Raw genomic sequence first — 22025 nt, forward strand, 5'->3', positions numbered from 1 at the left:
ATATGAGTTTTGAAATCCTCCCTTTCTATTAAAGGGTGATGTGTTCCTTGTTTTAAAACCTGTGCTTCACTAATTGTTTTCCTATTTCAAATGTATTCAATAAATTACTTTTTTTTTCTTGTATGTATATCTGAACTGAGTAGCTAATTTCATACTTCTCTTTTGTTTGTACTAGATGTAATTAGAATAAAGGTAGTTAGTTTTCCTCCTAACTATGCTGACTTGGCTCATGTTACTTAGCAGAGATGGCAGAATTGTTTCAGATGTTTTTTCTTTGTTAACAATTAGAAATTGAAAACCACTTCCCTCTGGCTTTTTAAAACCTGTTGTTATAATTTCTGTTTTCACAATTCAATAGACTACTGCAGATTTATATAACACTGCCTTTTTACATAGTTGTTAAAAGTTTTCAAATAACAGTTGACAAATGTTTACATTTGGTCAACAAAGTGACTGTGTCATCATGTGAGCTTTAGCCTTCTTCACCTTTTGGCTATGTCCCCATATGATCATACTGAGCTATTTTCTTTCTTAGTATTTCTGAGTTACTGGAATTTCAAGCCAGTCAAAGTAAGAGATCAATGAGACCTGTTATTGTTTCACTGACTTTGAAGCACTCTGCATTTCCATTCCTCTTCATGGAAAAGGTCACTTTAATCAGTGGTGAATACTTCAGAGTTGATAGCACAAAATAATCTTAATAGGTAATTTGAATAGCAATTTGGTTCAGATGAAATTCCCTTAATTGGAAGAACATGCATTTGCAGCAAACTGCAACATATACTGGAGAGCTCTGAGAGGAGAGCCCTGTTTTCTAGTCTGGCAATCAAAAACTGATTGGCAGAACTAGGATTGCTTCTTCCAAAGGAAGAATGATTAAAGAAACACACAACAGCACTCCTTAAACACTACAAGAGTGTTGCAAAAGAGAAAGAGAATACAGCATTCAGATGATCAAAGAGACAAGAAGTAAATTTCAGTAAGCAAGACTCAGATTCGACAGTATGAAAAAATCTTCCTAGCGTTTCAAGATAATAAGCGAAGCACAGGGATAGCTTTCTTAGGGAGACTATGGGGATTTTAGTACTGAAGGTATTAAAAGCAGAACCAGCATCTGACAAGCATGATCTAGGTTTAAGACAGGATAGGATCCTTTTCTGAAGCAAGAGATGAATTAGATGTCCTCTCAAGGACCCTTCTAGGCCTATTTTCCATGCTCCCCCTTGTTCTTAGATTTCAAACTTGCTCATGTCATTGTATCTGTCCAGAAAATGTAATTTAGTAAAAAGGCTGGAGTGAGGTTCTGTTTATTTTCACACACTAACTTAGTTTCCAAATCAGTTTGCCTTTCAGGAAAGGGTTTTGGGTTTTTTTTAAGCTTTCAAAACTACTCAGGCTTTCAGAGTCTCCCTATTGCTCAGGTCTTGCCTATTTATTTTGAGCTCCTAAATTGAACCTGAACTTTGTGATACCTTCTGAAAACAGTGCTCTAAAGTGAGATTCATCTCAATTTTAGCCAACTAAAATATAGGTATCTAACCTTATATGATCATCCAGGCACATGCTATAGTCTATGTAGAGGGGAGAGATGCTGTTAGAGGACTTATCCTATATCGAAAATGTTGCTTAAAAAGATGAGCATCACTTCTAAAGCAAAAGACACATTTCGTGCAGAAACATGTATTTCCTTTGTATGAAGTTCATTGAACTCATTTAACCACTTTTAACTTAATTCAGATAAAGTGTACTGAAAAGTCACGCAACAATAATAAAAGTCATACACTCACTGCTTCAGTATATGCCTCCACTTCTCCCAATTACAGGAAATAGGTAAATGTGCAAATTTAACTTTTTTCTTAAGTGTTACATTTTCATTCACTGTGAAACAGAATCAGGTTTGTCCAATTTTATATGGAATCTAATCACAGAAAATTGCTTTGATAAGTATGAAACTGATAATCAAAGTTGCTTAGCTCCACTACGAGACTTTGCTGGGACTGATGGATCTTTCTAGGTCTTCCTGAGTTGCATTCTCTTTAAAGTACTGACACTGGTATCCCACCCTCAGTAAGAAGGATCTGTCTCTATTAGAACAATTTCCAAAGCAAGTATTTGTTGCTGTTCAGTGAGGAAAGCGTATATGGCTCTGCGGTTGATATGTGTGGCAACAAATCCACCAGCGACTGTGACAGAGGATCATAAAACACAGTGGCTGCAGACCACTATGACTAGGTTCTTATGAGCAGTGAGGGGTTCAGCTCATATTTCAAGTTCTGAATCCTTTTTTTCCAGAGTTGTTCCTCCCACTCTTACTGCAAAAAAAGGAATTATGTGAAGAGCACCCATCTCCTTCGGTGCATGTTTGCGTTTTTGAGAGGCATGCTGGAATTGCTTCTGCCACTGTCCAGGGCATGGTTTCTGCATTTGGACAGTCAGACATCAAATATAAACAACTAAACCAAAAGTTACTCCATTCTGATGGAGAATTTCACTTAGATCTCAAAGTCACAGAGAAATTGACTTCTGTACTGTTCCCAGATTTTACCAGTGTCTCACACTCATATCTGTATTTCTCGTTCAGTTCAAATTTGCGGTGAGGTCAAAGGGGATTTAATAAATCAGTTCTTTTCCTGTGAGAAAAAAGTATCACTAGTTAATAACATTCAGTGCGTTAGAGTATTGCAGGAAAGCTCAGGGGGTTTCTTCCTGACTAGAAGTTAGTAACAGTGAAGAAGAACTATAAGAAAAGTAATATATATAGTGGAAGATAATAAATATATCTTAAAATCCATTGCACTTGAACAGACAGATCTGAAATTCAGTAAGAAAGTGTTTCTGTACAGAAAGGCATCTTCAAAAAAAATTTGTTTCAATGCTGGACCATGAGAAATTATTCTGGGGGCAAAAAGTACTAGGATGGAGAGAAAACAGAATTTAATACATTCATTTCCCTAAGCATCATTCCATATATTACAAATAAAGTACAGACTGCATATCTAAAAAACTCTTTGAAATAATCCACTGACAGTGAATAAATGCTCTTTTCTGTTCTTCTCAAAAGAATTTGATTTGATAGCCGTCTAACATCTGGTAATATCTTCTAATTGAAGTCATGCAATTATATAGTAGATGTACTACAATATTACCACAGGGTTTCATCCATCGAGCTTATCTTTTTGTTCTCCATAGCCACAGTGGGGTCTCACTGCTACTGGGCAAGACCAGTTTCTCTTGCAAATACCTTTCCAATTTTCTCTTTAAAAAACTCCCTTGGGTGCACCTCGGGCTCATTTAGGAAATGGGTTTGAATTTCTGTCTATGGCCAGCTTTTTCAGTTGCTGCTGTTCTTCAGGATCCAAGTAGCTGGTTTTGTGTGGGGAAGAGCTGAGTACTTGTATATACAATTGTTCTGATGGTTGCTGTGATATAAAATCATGTAGGCATGACTACTTCTACTTCACTGAAGTAAAGAAGGTCACAGATAAATCCCTGGCCTCAAAATCACGTGAATTGACTGTATCACAACTGCAGCATTTAAAGCTAGCTCTTTCTGTAGCAGATTAGTTTTGGAGGGAGGTGGCTGGAGCAGTTCAGGACAGAGATGGCGAGTGAGCTAGTGGTAAAGCAGTGCAATTAGGGACTAGTTCTTAAATGTGCTCCTTGACCCTCTTTTCAGGACACTTATCAGGGTAGTTGTGCCCTATGGCTATGTCTGTACTAAAAAAAAAAAAACAATGCTGTATTTCGAGGTACAATCCACTCTTTGGTTGAACTGTTAGAATGGCTCTGGTATGATCTCATCCTGGGTCAACTGGTATTTCTCCAAAAAGGTCCACTGTATTGTTTTTGGAGGTGACATGGTCTGGACACCATCCTTAATAATCAGTCTGTATGTAGACGCCTTATTCTGAAGAGTAAGAAAATTTTATAGCATGAACCTGAGCCATTTCACGCTTGTTGATGTAAATCCCAAAGAGCAGTCCAGGGCAAATTTAATTTGCTAGTATGTAGCATATATACTAGCATGCATCAAAGTCTATGAAGGTCCTTCTCTAGCAGAAGTCTCTGCCATGCCCAGCTGCTGGTCATTTCCAACTGCTGAGGTGGCACAACTCTTGTTTTCTGTGTTTGTGTTTAAGTGTTTGTGCAAGTACTCTCCTAATTCGCTTCAGGCAAAACCATCTATTTATACTGGGCAAACGAACCTTTCTGACTTTATCAGCAGTGAATTAGGGAGCTAAAGGGGAGGTAATACACTGTCCTATAGTCCTTTATGATTTCATGTCTAAGTAGTTTTTCCCCAAAACTCTTTCCTTATTTTTTTCCCACTCTGAGGTATCACTAGGCTATGTGTAGACCAACATTGTAATCGTTTCTATAGTGACAGAGACTTCAAAAGATGCAATGAATTGAAGAATAAAAAAAAAAAATCAAGTTGTAAAGAAAATAAAAATGAGTGGCAGAGATATAATATCTGATGCTGAAGTCTAAAGGTTGTGTGGTTCCTTTGCAATGACCCAGGCTAATGTAGGAGCAATACTATGTGTTCATCTCAAATTCAATAAAATATGCTCTTCCTAGCAGGCCATATTACCATAGCATTTGTATTCACTGACTCCTCTCCTCTGGCTCTGTTTCTTTATTGTTTAAACACATACTGGTCAGATACTTAGCTGGAGATGTCAATTTGAATGTCATCCTTCAGGTACTACCCCTAAAAGCAATATAATACAAATAAGGGATCTGCTGGGTGAACTGGTGTTGCTCATTTCAAGGATACTGATTTATGTCAGCTATGAATAGTTCAGTCTGATCTCTAACCAGATGCACACTCCTGGATAGTTTTTTGTTTTATTTTTGGTGGGTGTTTTTTTTGTGTGTTTTTTTTGGGGGGGGTTGTTTTTTTTTTTTTCCAGTAAATATCATAGGAATGGTTATCAGGAAACCTGCATTCTGCTTTTGAATCTGCTACTGGCATATATTGTGCATTTTACGGTGTGTATGTGTTCATGCCTTGACTTCCCTACATGTACAAAGGAAAGTGTAATGCTTCCCCATTGTATACTGGTTTTGAGAGGAGAGTGTTTCGAGACGAACAGTGTTGGCAGTGTTTTACCTCATTTAAGTCTGTTTTGAATCAAAAATATGTAGTTAGCTGCAATATGCCTGATGCCTAAATATTGTAACATTCTGCAGCAAATTGTTTTTTTTTAGTTCTGTGAACTCTCATACTTGTTTTGAAATATTTCAGAAGAAATGCTTAGCGTTTTGCTTAAACTTGGTGCTAGAAATATCTAAATGAAGAAGCATTTTATCTACATAATGTGTGTCAGAATGTTACTGCAAATGATTTTTGGCTTTGTAAAACATAATACTGTCTAAAATAAGTAGAAACCCTTTAAAATACAATGTACTACATGTCAATGACCAGTTGTGAAAATGAAAATTATTTCTATTTGTGGGCCGAGAACTCCTTGGAGAGTATCACAGCCCCATGCAAGGGGGTGGAAGTTCTTGTGCCAGGAATCCAGCACATTTCAAAGGAAATGAACTGGGGAAGGTTTGGCCCACTGTTTCTGGTAATCGCTCCTGCAGCGAACCCATCAGTCAGCTTCAGAAGCTGTGGGAACTCCCACATCTGAAAAGCTCGTCGGACTCTCCAGCTGAGACCTCCCAGGCACATGCATTCATATCTCAGAGTTAAAATATAATTTGTTTTGGCTAAACAGCCTCTAAATCTCTTCTTTCTCCAGATGGAAGCATTTGTGTAATTAAGCATTTGGCAATGTTAGCATAAGTAACCATGTCCCTTTTGGAATATTTTTAAAACAAATACACAGTAAATGTGGATAGGGTGATCTAAAGTCATTGTTTTTTTGGGAAAGGATTGTTTGTTTTCTGGGTTGTTTTGTTTTGTTTTCTTTTCAGTGTTGGTGCTCCTTTAATGTGTAAAAACCTGGCCCACTGTGGTAGTTTCAATCAAGCCTGGCATTGGGGTTCATGAGGGATGCTCACGTTATCTATCTTCCACATAGGGACAGCAAACTTTAGCAAAGGCAAAGATCATAAAAGAGCATGGGGTGAGAAAGTTGTATCTAAACTTAACCTAGTTAATCTAGTTCTGCAGTGATCACCCAGCCAAGGCCACAAGATTGAGTTAGATTTGTTGACTTGTCATGACAGGTAGGCTGCATTTAGGCAATGTACAGTGGGAGTGAAACACAAAAGATAGTGAGCTTTTATCATAGCCCCAAGGGCTAGCTTTTCATGCCCATCGGTATCAATGAGAGCAGAAGTGAGAGAGAGACCTCCAAGTTATATTACTGTAACAAAAATAATCATGTGAAAACCTGAATCCAACTTTATATTGATAAATCTTTAGCAAAATTTGCTAAAGTTTTATCTATATAAAGTTGGAGTCAGATCTTCACAGATGCCAAAGGAAAGAATATTCAGATAGCAGGTACCTTATAGATTTAATGAACTCTGAAACAGAAGTGAAGTTGTTGACACTAGATGTCTAGCATATCTCAGCCCACACTAGATAGAGCCAGTTATTTCATATATCTCTTAAAATGAGGAAACCGTGCAATATCAAGGCCTTCCATATAATGATTGTTGGCATGTTGCGACTTCCAAATGACTATTACTGTAATGTAGTTATTAGATTATTTTAAATGCATTCTGAGATGGGCTGTCTGGTTAGGATAAAGTTAGATGTCCTACAGACCAGAATCCGTGCTGGCTTTAAATGCATTTTGTAGGAATATACAAAAGGCAGGGGAGGGCCAGGAGAAAGGTATCAGCATAAAGAGCAGAAGGGGAAATTTAATAACTGAGTTTCACAGAACATTCAACTTCACATGGTTTTAAATACTGGTAATCTCTCTTAGGAGTGGTGTTCACCATCTCTTAATCAGGAATGGAATGTATAGGGTCTCTTTGAGGAAAAAATTTTTGTGTTCCAGTTTTTTATCCTTTTTCTGAATAGAGCCCAGACTCCTGATGTTCAGTCTGGATTGAAAGACTCATTTTTTCTTCACACCACTAATTAGTTCTGAATGTTTTACAAAGTAGTGCTTTGGGGGTTTTTTATATTTTTTTTTTGTGTTTTTTTTTTTTCTTCCATTTACATCAGGACTCAGTCACCTCACTGCCTAGCAAGCTTTCTTTAGATCTGAAGGCCTCCAACCTGCCCTCACAGAAATGTGGGGTTCAGGGATTTGCATGGAAGCTGAACCTGCTTAATCTGACTCTTTTTATATACTCAAACTTCAGTGTTTGGTATTTCACTCCAGCTTTAAGGGCTGTCTTTTTATCCTGCTTTAACATGAAGTTACACAAGACATCAGTCTTTTAGGTTCAAAAATATTGAATCAATTTTGTTTTGATTTTTGTTGTTCCAAAGTCATAAATCTGTATGAAGCCCTAAATGAATTGAGGGGCAGAAAGGGCAACAATAAAACAGTAATCATTGTGTCTTTTGACCAAAACAGTGAAATAACTTATCTCAGGAAAATTTTAGTTCAGCTCCTTGGACAAAGATGGTTAGATAAACTGAAGATGAAAAGACAGCCTGAACTGAGTCTGCAAAACTTTTCAGTTTTATTTTTCATCTTAATTAACTTATTAAAGTCTCATAAGCCTCATGAAATTTTCTCTCACATAAAATAGAAATAGGGTAAATGAGGTAAAACCTCTGGCTTTGAAGTTTGTGAAGTAGACAGTATAGTTGGAAAATTGGAGAAATTAGTTTTGTTTTGGCCAAGGTTTTTTTTCCATTACCCCATAACTACAATTACTTTTTGGTGAGGGTTGTTACCTGCACGGTTCTCTGTCAAGGGCAGGAAGGCAACTGTTCACATCCTTTCTACTTACTTTCTCCTCCAGCCCAGTGGCTTTATTTTGCTGGAGGAGAGCATTGAGGTGAATGTACAGTGTGTCTGACATAAATCATAGTCTGTTTGACACTGAGTTTGATATCTAAAGTGTAAAAGCCATTTGCAGGAAAAAATGGCAGTTTCTGCATTTCTGGTTAGTGAAAACAATCAACTTCATGCCTCTGAACATATCATAAGCTGTATATAATTTTTAAGGGCTAAATATTGTGAATATTTAAAGGGTCTATTTACAGATCAACCATTAACCTCAGTGCTCGTGTCTGCTTTGAAAAAAAATCCCATTGTTATCCTAGAGTGAAATAAACAAGAGTGCACCAAATCTTTGATGCATTACATAGCATGAGAAGTATTTTTCCTTGACAGTTAAAATCTCCGTGCGCTGTCTGAATGCCTGAGAGGATTGCCTTGCTGTTAGCACACATGGACAGCTCTGCCGCTATAGCTCTTGGAAACAAACATGTCACTTGATAGAGCAAAACAGGGTAAAAATATTTTTTCTCCCTAGCTGTTCTGGATAGTCTGTGACATTTCACAAAATTCCTATCATTACGGTATTCTGGTGGACAGCCTGCCTCTGAGATCCCCTCATCACTGTACACCCGTGGGAAAGGCAGCAGTAAAGTGGGGTGAGGTGTGCATCATACTGCTTATGAGAAGATCCTGCAGTTCAAGTTGGTTACACTTTTTTTTTTCTGCAAGGGGGCATCTATAGAATAAAACTGTTCTCTTTTGTACTGTTTAATGGGGTTTGCACAGCCACAGAGATACTGCACCAAGGCTCTTGTCCAATATAGTCTTAAGGGATGATACAGTCCGGCAGATCAAGCCCTTTTACTTCAGAGTTCTCGCTGCTGTCATCCTCTTAAAATATTTTCCATGCCTGTGTTTATGACTACCTAGTTTAAAAGACCTGTCTGAAGCATGTTTATCTTCAAAATGAAGGACATTTTATAATTTCCAAAATTATAGTGCACCCAATGCCTGATCTCACTCCCATTGGTGAGGTCCATGAGTACCTTGGCAGGGCTTTCCACCAGGTTCCCTGCCTCAATTCTGCTTTCTGGCATCAAGTTTTGGCTGTTTTGAAGAGCTGCACCAAGACAGCTTTTAATGGTACCCTACTTCCCTTGCTTTATTTTCTCCTGAATTCAGGTCAGTGCTACAACTCTGTCCCTAAACTCTTTTTGCCCCCATGTACATTTCATAACCAGACTACAGACCTTATGATTCTTTTTTGTCTGTTTTTTCTTCAATTAATTTTTATTTGGAAGGCAATAACAGCAGTTTGGCAGCTGGACCTACTTCTTAAGTGCTTGTGTCACACTAACCACCTGATGCTTGTTTTGTAATCTGTGATGATTCTATTGCATATATTTCCAAGAAGATCATATTGTCATAATCAAATTGTGCCATCAGATTTTTTTCTTTCCCAGTCTCTAGAATTGGTACGACTGGGACATGAATGCGGAGGAAGGAGGTAACATGAGCGTCTCGATGAGCAAGTCCTCGGGCAGTGTTCAGGGAGGAGAAAGATTGATTGTTGCTCTCATGAGGCTTGGTCCTAAATCTTGGTTGCCTTAGAGCAACCTTTTTCAAACATCCCATCTAAACCAGCAGGGCAAAAATGTAAACTTTGAGTTTTGTTCTGGGCTCTTTTCTGTTATGGTATCTGGCTTATGCTCCTTCGAAGATATTTTTTTCTTTTTTTTTTTTCCTTTCTTGGTTCAACTCTTTGACATTGGTTAAGTTTTCTAGTGCTGTTAGTCAGGCTTTTTGTGAGGCTACTCAGTCTTTTATGTGTCCTTTTGTGATTGTATATGGCATTTTTCTGTTTGGGAAGCATGAAATGTTCAGGTTGATGTTGCATTTTGTTATTCGTGGTTTGTCTATGGAATGGAACTGTGAGAGCAAAAAGCTGAGAAGTAAACGATTTTGTGACCTTTCTTTTTCTTCTGTGGTCATTTACTTTCTGAAACGAAAAGCAATTTGGGGACAGAAAGAGCAGCATGTTCAGGTGGAAGGTCCAAGTTTAAATCAAAAACTTGTTATATTTATGGCAAAAAATACATAAATGAATCTTAGAGAGAAAAGCTTGGCCGTCAGCAATCTGTCACGTCTCAGGCTGTAAACCTCACACAGGCTTCTCGTATCTTGCAGAAAATAAGATACTACAGTGACTCAGGCGTGCTACATTGATCTAAATATCTGTGTAAGCTGTATTCTATAGTGAATGTGAGAATGCTGGAGAAACAAACCAACATAGCTTTTCTGTAGTTCTGTGGACCCATTTTGGCCTTAGGTACTTCCTTTTGTTTGCCTCCCGTTTGGCTTCATCAGAAGCTGGATGAACACATGATAGTAAAATTGCGCCTTCTGGTCTGTATTTGTCAAATTCGGTTACTCAATCAAACTTTTACATTTGTACTTGCACGTTTTTTACATAAAGAGCCTGCTACATAAAGATGCTGATAATTCTTTTTCTCCTATTTACTTCTTCAGCTTCTTGAGTTGTTAAACTACAAGTCAGATCAGGTCATGAGCTAGCAGCAGGGCTGTACATCAGCCCAAATCCTTCCAAGACTATCCTGATGTTCTCGGTGTCTCGCATGAGTAGAACTGCATTTATGGATTTGTTTGAGGTTCAAGTTATGGGGCTACAAATGTTTCAATTCAGATGTCCCTTGGCTTGCCTCTGGATGTAATCTTCCTCTTTGCAGGGATTCAGTCTGTTTCAGTGATGTTTAACCTACTTCATGGGGGAAGGGAACTGCCTCTTGCAAGCAAAAGCTGTCAATTGCCTCCTTTCTGGGGAGCTATCTAAAGACAGCTATGATCATTATTGTCCTGCTCTAATTCCTTTTTCTTGTATTTCACTTCCTTCCCTCGCTTTCCTACAAAATACTGTGGATAGACAATGCTACAGCTATTGATTCCTTTTGGCTCATGTTAATGGCACCGCTCCTTCCTCAAGTGACTCTATATTAGAGTCATTAATCAAATGTCATGGCCTATGAGCATATGATCTCTTTTCATTGCCAGGAAGCGTTATGTGGGAGCAAGGTAGCAGTACTACACCTTGGAGAGAAATTTTTCTTGCAAGTGAAAATGCCGTTCTCCCCTCCCATGATAAGAATCACTGGAGTGCATACGTGCAACTGTATGTAGCCTTTCCTTACAGAAGTCATCCCATTTGTAATCCTCTTGGCTATAATGCTACAGTAGCTTGGATCGCCATGTACCATCTTTAGTACTTATCACATAGCAGCAGACAGCTGGACTTTTACATTACAAAATAGCCACCACTCCAACAGTGGCTTAGATGACAGTGAGGTACTGTCCATAATGTATGATCTTGAGCAATGCCTAGTAGCCAGAATAAAAATCAATTTGACATCTCGAAAGATTAATGCAGCTGAATGGGCTTGTTAAAATGGGTTCTAACAAGTGAAGCGTGCAGCAGAACCAGGAAAAGAGAAAATATGTTTGCTCTCAGGCAGGCTTAATTGCCTGGGTTACAGATTACTGCTAGGTTTTAGAGGATAACCTCACAACTAAAGTTGAGGTAGTATTGCAAAACAGGGTTCTTAGGCCGCCTCTCTTTGAGAGTTACTCTCTAGGCGACTCCATCAGCTTTATCCGAGGATGGATAACGACCACTTCACATTGTCTCATATTCAATACTTGACCATTATGCTCTTTATTGTTCATTCACTATTAGAAGTAGCTTGGGTGAACAATTTTATTTCACATGTATATTTGAGGAATGACTCTTTGCACAAGTAAGTGGTTTTGCTTGCATTGGATGCAAGCGTAAGCTCTCTCCTTAAGCATGACTTGCTTTATTCCTGTACAGTGTTAGCCACCCAGTTAAAGACTAAAACAATGTGGCTGGTCATTCTTATTTAAACAAAAAAGTGAAATCATTAGGGCCCAGAAATTCTCAAACAATTCAGATAGGAGAGGTTCTGTCTGAATCAGTCAAAGCAGAGAAGTTTTTACATCTCCTACACTACAGGTGAATCTCCTAAACCCAGAATTGTTAGTCAAGCACATTATATAATCAAGTAAGTTTTACCAGTTCAGAGAGAAAGAAAGATTATTATCTATTGTCCATGATGGGGGATTGCAGTTAGCCTTCCCCACTTTGGACAAGACTAAGCCTTGAACCACCATTTCTGAGGGACTTGCACACCTGCAGGGAGGCCTGATGTTAGTGTGAGTAGATCTCCTTCACTTAGAAATATGATGGCTCAGGTTTTCTTCTTGTGAAGTTTGAATCTCAGAACCATGCAACTGTTCATAAATCAAAATGCTGACCTCCAAACCAAATTTGCTCAAAGACTTCCCATTTCTTCTTGTAGATAACACGCAAGCATTGCCACTTTCCTTGCGCAACTTGGCAGCAGTTGCTGGAAGTGGTGAAGAGGAGCTCAGCTGGGTTAGTGCCAACCTTCTACTGCAGGCTCTTCATTAGTGTACACAAACCAATGGGAAGGCTGCTAAGATGTTAATAAACTCACTTGACTACTTGCAGAAAAACTGCAGTTGGAGCTCGGGGAGGAAGGGTTGGTAGGAGGATTTATTGCAGAAGCACAGTAGGAAGTAGGTTCTGAAAGAAGGGGAAAATTTGAAGGTAGAACAAGTTGAACAGCCTGAACTGAAGTGAAGCTAGTCACTATAGAGAGGGATGAAGATTCCCAGTAAACTTGAGAAGTCTAGAATTTGTTAAAGGAAAGAGTGTGTATGCACTCAGTGATATGCCAGGTATTTACTATTAAAAAACTGATATACTTCTTTATGTAGGGGGATGTACGACAAATTGTCTAATGTATAGAATAGTTTTCTGGAAACCAAACTGAATTTTTCGGAATGTTGAATTCAGCTTTTCTAAGCTCATAAGTCCTGGAAGATATTTGTTGTGTATTGAATATGATCTAGGATACAGGTTGGGAACTGGGAACAATATAAATTTAAATTGGAGATTAGTGTAGATTTCTCCAAGGCAAAAGTCTGGGGTATTGCACAGCTGCAGCTACAGACAGCAGCAGTGGACCACGGAGAGAAAGATCCATTCTCTGTAACCAAAATCCAACATGACCTAATAGAAAGCCCATTGCAGTGAACCATACGCCTTGTTATCAATTTCAGTATGCTTTGGTTCAAGCTTTTAATTCTTTGGTGTATCTCTCAAATCAGGATTCCTAATGGTTTTAAGTTGGGCTGAACTCAGAGTTTGTGTTTGATGCAGGGTGGTAACTGTTTGTCAGTATTGCTTTTCTGATGTGTAAATAGGTCCCATTTGTAAGATGTTAATCTCTGGAAGCTTTAGTCAGATGTCTTCAAATGTAGGCAGTTCTTCTGAACTTCTCTGCACCTGTAGCTAGAGAATACAAATCTGGAGAGTGAGAAAGGGACATCTTAAAAAGTATCTTCTCACTGTTATAAGGCAGCAGAATTTTTCTTCACAGACCAACTTCATGCATGAGTACAACTTCTGTCACAATATTAATGCATTAAGTGTGGGATTTTGTTTTCTTCTTTGTTTTTATTATTTTGCATATTGTTTTGTTGCACTTGGAGGATGTCCTGGTTGTGACTGGGACAGAGTTTTTCTTTTTGGCAGTTAGAAGAGCTCTGTGTTTTGGATTTAGTCTGGGATTTGTTATGAGCAGAGCATTGATAGCACACTGATGTTTATAATTGGCACTGAGACATCAAGGACCTTTCAGCTTCCCATGTTTTGCTAGTGTGAAGGAGAACAACAGGCTAGGGGAGGGGAGCGGAGCTGGAACAAAGGCCCCACAACTCCTCTTATGATTTGAACTTAGACTTAGGATTGAGAGCAAAATTGTACAATGCACTATTCCATATCATGCAATGTCAAGCCCAATATATAGATGAGGGCTGACTGGGAAGAGAAGCTCTTGCTCTTCCAGAAATGCTCTTCCAAGGGCTCGGTCTCTTGGACTTTCAGTCTCTCAGAGTTCTCTCTCTCTTTCTCTCTTTCTCTCTGTTTTTGGGCCTCTCACTCATCCAGGATTGCGATGTTGGGACTTACCTGTTTCAGGATCACTTGCCAGGATCAAACAGGTGTTGGTCACTGGCTGGTGAGCAATTACACTGTGCATCACTTGTTTATATCTATCTTATTATCATGATATATATTCATGTGTAATTATTTTATCAGTATTACTTTAAATTTTATATTTTTGTTATTATTAAATTGTACTTATCTACCCACGAGTCTCCTTCCCTTTTACCTTTTAATTCTCTTCCATATTTTCCAGGGATGGGGGAGGGTGAGCGAGTGGCTGTGTGGCGTTTAGTTGCCAACTGGGCTAAACCACAACAGAGGATCAAGGGAATATAAACCAACAAAAATATATCATGAGAGAAGAAAGAAAAGGAATCAAAAATTCAGAGAATAGCTAAAATTCAGTTGCAGTTTTAATACATCTTGTTCATCCTTTGTTCATCAGGAAGACCAAAGGGACCAAAAAGCATCATGACTGACCTGCACAACACTTGCTTAATTTTCTGCCTTGGGTTTCTCCCAGTCCTTCAATGGTCCTGCTCCAAACCCCATTGAAATCAGCAGTACTCCCCTGTCAACTTCAGAAGTTTGTGGTTTAGACCCAATAAACCTATAGCTATGTAGGAAGGCAGGATGTCTGGTGGTGGAGGGCAAGGAGGACATTAAGTCATTTGTAACAAATGTGTCAGTTACCTGCCTTGGCTCCCTGCTCCCTTGGCTCCCTCCCCTGTGGTCGGTGCAGCACAGTCTGCATGGGGGCCTGTGACCAGCCCTCAGCTCCTAGCAGCAATGGAGGAAGCAAGGAATTTTTGGTCTGATGGGAGCACTTTGCTGATTGATAGCAAGTGCTGCTGGTGGAAACTGCAGCAGCAAGACACATATTGGCTTGTCTGTCTTTGGTCCAAGAGGAAGGAATGAGTAATCAGATGACTCTCAGCTTCACGTCCCTCCTTTTCACCATTAGTAAAGAAGCAATGACCTTGAGTGGAATTTTCCAGTGAGAAATATACGTAACACAGTGTTGTACCTGATCCACAATCAATACAGTGGTTTTGGTGCACATTGTGCTGTTGATATCATGCTCGAATGGTAAATCCAGGCAACACTTCATGATGTCCAGATGCTAGAGGATGAGCATGTTTTCAAGGTGTATACAGTAAGCCCGGTATATTCTGCAGGCACCTGGCTGATTGTATGCATCCTGGACATCTGCGCTCCAAAGGTGTCTTAGAAACCTCCAGCAAACAGCAGCTCAGTCAGATTCACAAAGCTGGGACCTTTTGGGCTGTTGATTATAATGGAAAAGTCTACATTATCACAAGCTATCCTCACTAAACATGAATGAACTGGGAGAAACCCGGGTGAGCAGTCACATGGTTATGGAGGTGGGAAGAGCAGGGATGGTGGTGCTAGCTAAGATATGGGTCCAAAGCCCCAGATGTGGATGGTGTAGGACTGAGAAGCTGGGTGTTTTAAGGGCTATGATGTTATGCTACTTGTGCCATATTTCTGTGTCTTTACAAAGCAGTAGAAACACATTCATAACAAACTTGAACTGGCTTATAACTCTCCTGTGCTTCTAATCAGCAGCACGCAAACTACTTTTGCAGGACTTCCATCATGGGAAGCATTCTAAATGAAAGCTCACTTTGTGCCTGGGAATTTTGGTGAGAATTAAGCAGTGGAAAAATTTGAGCCTGGTCTTATATGGGTCATTGCCTCTCATTTTATCTGACAAAAGTCAAACGAAATCACAAACACTTGAACATCGTGATTTCCCCCTGAGGTAATATGTGGTTAAGTTTTAACTACTCTACCTTCAGCTCTCTGTACTTGATAACAATTATCATATAATAATAGGCCATATAAATTTATTTAGCAATTTTTATTAGCAAGTGTTAAAATAATTCTTACAGTATTGTAGTTGTAATGCTATTAGCAGTAGTAACTGTAGTCACGATACATCTCTAATAGATCATGAATGACTTGGCTGGCATATCAGTAGGCTGGAGATGATCAACTGCTGGTATTTACTTGCATCATGCTCACCAAATGCCATATCTGAAGTAGAAGGTGGAGATGCCACAGTTGTTTACACAAACAGATGAAATCGCTTACTAATAAGCAGTAGATATTATTGCCAGGGGTTTGGGAACAAACCGGGCAGCCGGCAGTGTTTTGCCCTCCGCTCTTTTGCCCGGTGATCTAGGGCTGACGTGGCTGGGACTGTTTTTGAGTCATACGTGAAACTAGATGTTACGTGACCCAAACACAGGCCAAAACGCTTACCTGTTTCTGCAGGAACTAGAAATTTCCGCAGCAGCTGCGTGCTGTGTTAGCCTGCACCAGCAGATGGGGCGGTTACAGTACGTTTCCAGTCTGCTCTGCAACGTCTCGTTATTCATGGACGCCTTTTCCCCTGCAGAGCTCTGAAGCTTATTTTTCATTAGAAATCAGCTTTTTGTGGTTAATGGTATTATTGGCTTTCACCTGGCTTAATTCAGCAATCACTGCTGATGTATGAGTGTTTGAGGTGCTGTTTTTCAGGACAGTGTCTCAAGGGCTACATCCTAACAGTGTTTAGTGAAACAACACGGAAGAGTGGCCCATAGTAATAGTGGTGAAAAAATACTTCATTTCTGTTTAGTGAGGCAGGTAATGTTCATAACAAGCTCTCCGCCATCATTCCTGTTTACAAGCCTGAGAGATGTTCCAGATTTAAAACTTTAGTAGTTTTTGTGTGAGATTTCAGAGAGAAGGCACAGATTCTAGATAAATTGTAGTGATAACATTTTTTTATACGCAAAGTAGTGCAGTCCTTTATTATTTGGCCTTGCAAAAAAAAAAAGATAGTCTTTACACACACATACACAAATACACATGCTTTTTTTTCTCACAGTTAGGTCATAAATTAAGCATCTGGTTTTTTACATTCGTAAGAAATTATGTATGTCAATCTATTGTTCCAACTACACATTGTATTCTAAGTACCCTGTTATTTATTGTAACAAAAGAAAGTCTATAGAATCCAAATAGCCTGGTTTTCTACGGTTAGTTATGACTTTTTTTCTTTGAAAAAACTTAGTTTCTCGAAGTCCAAACCTCTTGTAGGAAAGAATATGCTTTCGTTTCTACATTTATTTTGTGAGAGGAGGAGAAAGTTTCTTCAGATCAGATGATACTTCCAGCGTGGAAGTCAATAGCCAGAGCAGTAATGTGGAATACTGGAAATCTGAGTTGAAGTTCATTCTGTGTGATTGAGGACTTGCACCTGAAACTCCAATATCTTTTACCTATTCAAGGCAGGGGTTCTTACGTCCTAACGATCCTATAGCACATACAAAAATGTGTGAGCTAACTTCAGTGACATACTCACTTCTGATGTAAACATTCTTGCCTGTTTACATTTGACTTGGCATTGAAAAATGTCTGCAAAATAGCATTGTGAGGTGTCAGTTTATTAAAATGCAAGTGAGCAAGAAGTGTTCCCCTCTCCAGCATGAGTTGTTCTTCATAGAAGCTTGCTATGTTGTCCATCTTCCCTCAAATGTCCCATACCAGAAAACTTCAAAATCAGCTACTTTGTCAGGAGAAAAATGCAGAAACTGTGATTCAGTTCCATTGGTTTCTTCATGTGGCAGTTTTCTATTAAATCTTCTTGGCTGAACTTTCTTTCATTTAATGTTCCTGCCAAGATCTCCTAAAATATATTTGACTTATCACTATAAGCGTGGAAGAGGGATACAAGACAGGGAAAATTAGTCCAACAGTTAAGCTGGACCTGTAGAAAATAATAGGATCATGAAGCACTTGAAGAACAACTGCAGAAAGAGAAGAATAACCACCTTGAGGGTATTTCTGTGTTGAGTGATGTAACAGCTTCTCTCTGCTTCAATGCAGTGGGAGCTACTGCTGGTCAATACAAATGGAAAAGAAGCTCAAAGTAACTTAAATAGGATCCCATAGAAAGCCCAAATAAAAAGCACATCTGCTTTGGAGGAAAAATTAATTCTATAGCCCAGTTTAGCTTTTGAATCTACAGATTCTGTTTCAGACATGAGGAGGTGTTTGTATACCTTCCAGCTTTTATAAGTCTAAAAAAAACCCCAAGCATTGTCTGTAATACTTGTCTCTCCTGTGTCTTTAGACTGTGACAACCACAGCAAAATTCCATTTGTATAATCCTGTATGGAATTATTAGTTTATTTCAGTGTTGATCAGAGGATGACAATATATGACCTCATCAAGAATATCAGCATGCCTTTAAAAAAACATGTCATTTGATGATGGTCTTCAAAGACCAGAAAGTGCTTTTGTCTTATGATATGATCAAAATTAAGACCGTGTTACAGACACAAATCTAAAACACGTAAAAAACTTTTTACTAAGGCCTCAGACGTTCATGGTCTGAGATTAATGCTCTATATGAAAACAGTACAAAAACCTATTTGGAAATATGATACAGCTTAAACCACTAAGCACGTTTCAGTGAAGCAGTGCTGTATGATGGGGATGAAGAACTGGGAATCCATTTACCAAACAAAGTGGTTTTTCACCATTCGTTTCATTTGGTAGCTCTGAACGGCAAAGAGTTGTCATAGAAACAGTAAAATAAGAAATCCATTTGTTGGGACTGAGTGATGTGCTTCCTTTGAAAATACAAATAAAGGTTCACTAGATAGATTTTTTGTCAAGTGTGCATCCTGCCAGAACTTTTAGTTTGGAATAATATGCTTCTGGTTGTGCTTGTTTCATTTAAACAGCTAATACTTTCCATGCTGGTTGAACTTTCAGGCATGCTATTCTAGTTCCTGTAATTTCGTATTGCAACTTGTAATCTTAGACGTTTCAGACTGTATCTTCTATACTGCATCCCGACATAAGAGCTTTTCAAATTTTGCCTGGAAACAAACATGTCAGGACCTCTCAGGATTCATTTTCCTACTATGTTCTCATCTCCTTTGTTAGAGCCAGAGTGCAAATTGAAGGCACAGACTGCAGTCAGGCTTTGCAAGCTTTTAAGCTTTTAGTCCTCTGACTGTTTAAAGTGCTAACAGTTGCATAAGCTGTTGTTTCAAGCCTCATGGTCTTTGGCCCTGTCTAGTATGTTATGTAATAAATGGCTTAGGGATGCTTGGAAAGGACACAAAAGTGTATCCTGCCTGACTTACTCTAACACAAGACAAAAGCTGGGAGCGAACCTGAAATCTGGGTTTAGAAGTGACTTTTTTTCTAGACTGTGGAGTGAGCAGATCTAAAGGTACAAACTCACTGCAATGATTGCAGTAGTGTATACACGTCCAAGCTTTCTTTAAACGATACCAGTTTCCAGTACCAGTGTCATGTTTGGAGCTCAATGAAGCCTGATTTACTTTGTCTTTTTGGCAAAGGGTTCTGTGCTTCCCTTGTTGGATTGCTGGTGGTACTCAGACCAGTTAGTATAAAGCAAATCAGACTTTCAAAACAGGTACTGAAGAAGCCAGTTCAGGCCCCTCAGAACACCTCAAAATATATTTAAGCCAGCACATGCTGTGGTTATATGTTGACTGTCCAAATAAAATCCATCATGAAATATTATAGGTAGTTTCTGGGAAAAAATTAACATCCTAGTGGCACTCTGAAAAACTGGGAACAGAAAAGGCCATTTTTAGAAAGGACAGTAGACTGTAACCTATAGTTCTAGAAATAGGGCTAACCTGGGATAAAAGATGTAAATGCCTGCATCTCTTTTTCTGAACTGAAGTAGAACTCAAGGAAGACACTTCAGACACAAGCTCCCAGCACGCATTATGCACGCACAGCACACATTGTGCCCTTCAGGTTCACTGAGCTCCTGTGACCTCCAATCTTCTCACTGTCCACGGCCAATATATCGACATATGGCACAGTACATCAGTATAGTTATAATACTACATGTTTGAAAGTAAAGCATTCATAGAATGACCAGTTGTGTTTTCAGCAAGTTTCAAGCAATGAAGAACCACCAAATTAAGACTTTAAAAAGTACATAATAATTTTAGGACTTTTGGCTATGTTTCCCCATTTCCAAATACAGACAAAAAGTTTGTTCTTCCTTGCTGAAAAGTCAAAATTGAGTCTGTAGTCACCTTTGAAAAATCTAAGTCCTGGCTTGGCCTGTATGCATGCTGTATGGATGAATGCTGGAACATGAGAATACCTTACCTGACTGGACAAGCGGTTTTGAATTGGTGAATTTAGGGCCACTTATAAAACATTGAAGGTAAAGTGTTTGACAGACGTCTTGCAGAGAAAAGAGAGCTTCTCACTAAAAGAAGTCAATCAGGCTTTTACCACTGATTTTTAAGGACTAGAAATTTCACATTAAAGTGTTTCTCAAACTATAGGAGCTGCATTTGTTAAAAAACAAAACAAAACAAAATAACATAAGCCCGTCATTTGAAAAGTAAAATATTTTACCTTCCTGCCAAACTCTACTTCTGATAGTCCTGCAGCGTTATACATACATCTCTTATATACAGGAAAAGATAAATCAATTCAGTAAGTCTGCTTAAAAAGCGGTAATGCCTTAACATGTAGAGTAATAATAAAACCTTGAGAGAGTTTCCTATAGCTATTTTATGCCTGGTGGCTAACATAAAGATAATTATTATCATTTCTTTAACTTCAAGTAGAGAACCTCAGCAAAAAATATTAATTCATCCAGTTTTACAAATGCAGATGTCATTAAATGTATCTGAAGTGTGTCTTGAAGCAAATATTTACATCATTTTTTCTTTAGTTTTTCTAGAGCTCTCAATTTTAGAGGTAAGTTACAGCGACACAGTCTCTTCTCTTCAGAGTGGAATGTGAAAATAAGTTCATAGCGAGAACGAATGGGTTTGAAGTGAATAATGAGAAAATTGTGTGCTCTTTCCCAGTATTCAACTGTATATCGTCTCAAGTTTTAAAATGTTCAGAATGAGCTTTTTTCCTCTGCTGTTGGTCTCTACGTGGCTGTGGTTCTTGATATGGTCTGGCCAAGACTAGAGGCAGTACTGACATAATGTTGTAAGAGCCAACCTCCTGAGACTTCTTCCCCAAGCAGAACCACAGCATTCTCAAAGACTTCTTAAGAAACTTGCTATTGAAAAGCTTTCGTTCCAGCATTTTAGATGAAGAAAATTTAAACAGAAGTTGGAGAACCCTCTTCATTTCAAGGGTTTTCTTTTCAATATTTAGAACTATAAATCTTACTAAGTTCACCTCTCACTGGTGTACCAATACACTTTCATGGGAACTACCCTGAGTTATGCAGTGAAGATATTTCCCTGTTACTAGGGAGACAATGCAAATTGTAATGATTCCTTTGGAAATAACTTGTTTCAGGGATACCTAAGGATTATAAATATATACATATATAAAGGCGGAAAATAAAGATAGCTCAATTATCTGCTATGCTAACGAGAGAACAGGCAGGCATAGAGAGATAGAGGGGACAGTGAGCCAGGGAACAGTGAAACTATATTGCTCCAGGTAAGCATCTGGCCTTTGGCATATTACTGATAAACTCTTCTACATCTGTCCTCTGGGATCTGATAGAGACAAAATACAAGTTTTCATTCTCCATTTAATATTTTTAGGGAGTGACTTTGGCAGTTTTTTTTTTGTGTTTGTTTTTTTTTTTTTTTAAATTTAACAACTGCAAATATTATTTGAATTTGGAGAATGCTTAGGGGGAGGGCAGTTGACAAATTTTAATCAAGAAACCACTTGCATAATGAAGGAAACAATGCAGCAGCTGAAGGGGGCAACACCATCTGGAGAAAAAGATTGATAGATTATTGTGAAGCCAAGGGTCTGTGAAAAAGAGATGTCTCTAGGCTACATAATTAACTTAATATTCTATCTCTTTATGGTATGTGGGCTGTGGGTTAGTTCAGAGACCAAAAAAACCCTCATGCAATACTCTGAAGGCTGAGCGGAGAGATGCACATGCCTTAAAACAAAGCTGGGACATTTTCTTTATTTCCATTTCCTGGAAACAAATTTCTTTATTTGAATTTCCTGGAAACAGAGTCAACTGAAATAAGTCACTTCATTTTAAAGTTTTCATCATCTGCATAATCTCT

This window comes from Tauraco erythrolophus, chromosome 7 (genome assembly GCF_009769465.1).
Source record: "Tauraco erythrolophus isolate bTauEry1 chromosome 7, bTauEry1.pri, whole genome shotgun sequence".
Lineage (NCBI taxonomy): Eukaryota > Metazoa > Chordata > Aves > Musophagiformes > Musophagidae > Tauraco > Tauraco erythrolophus.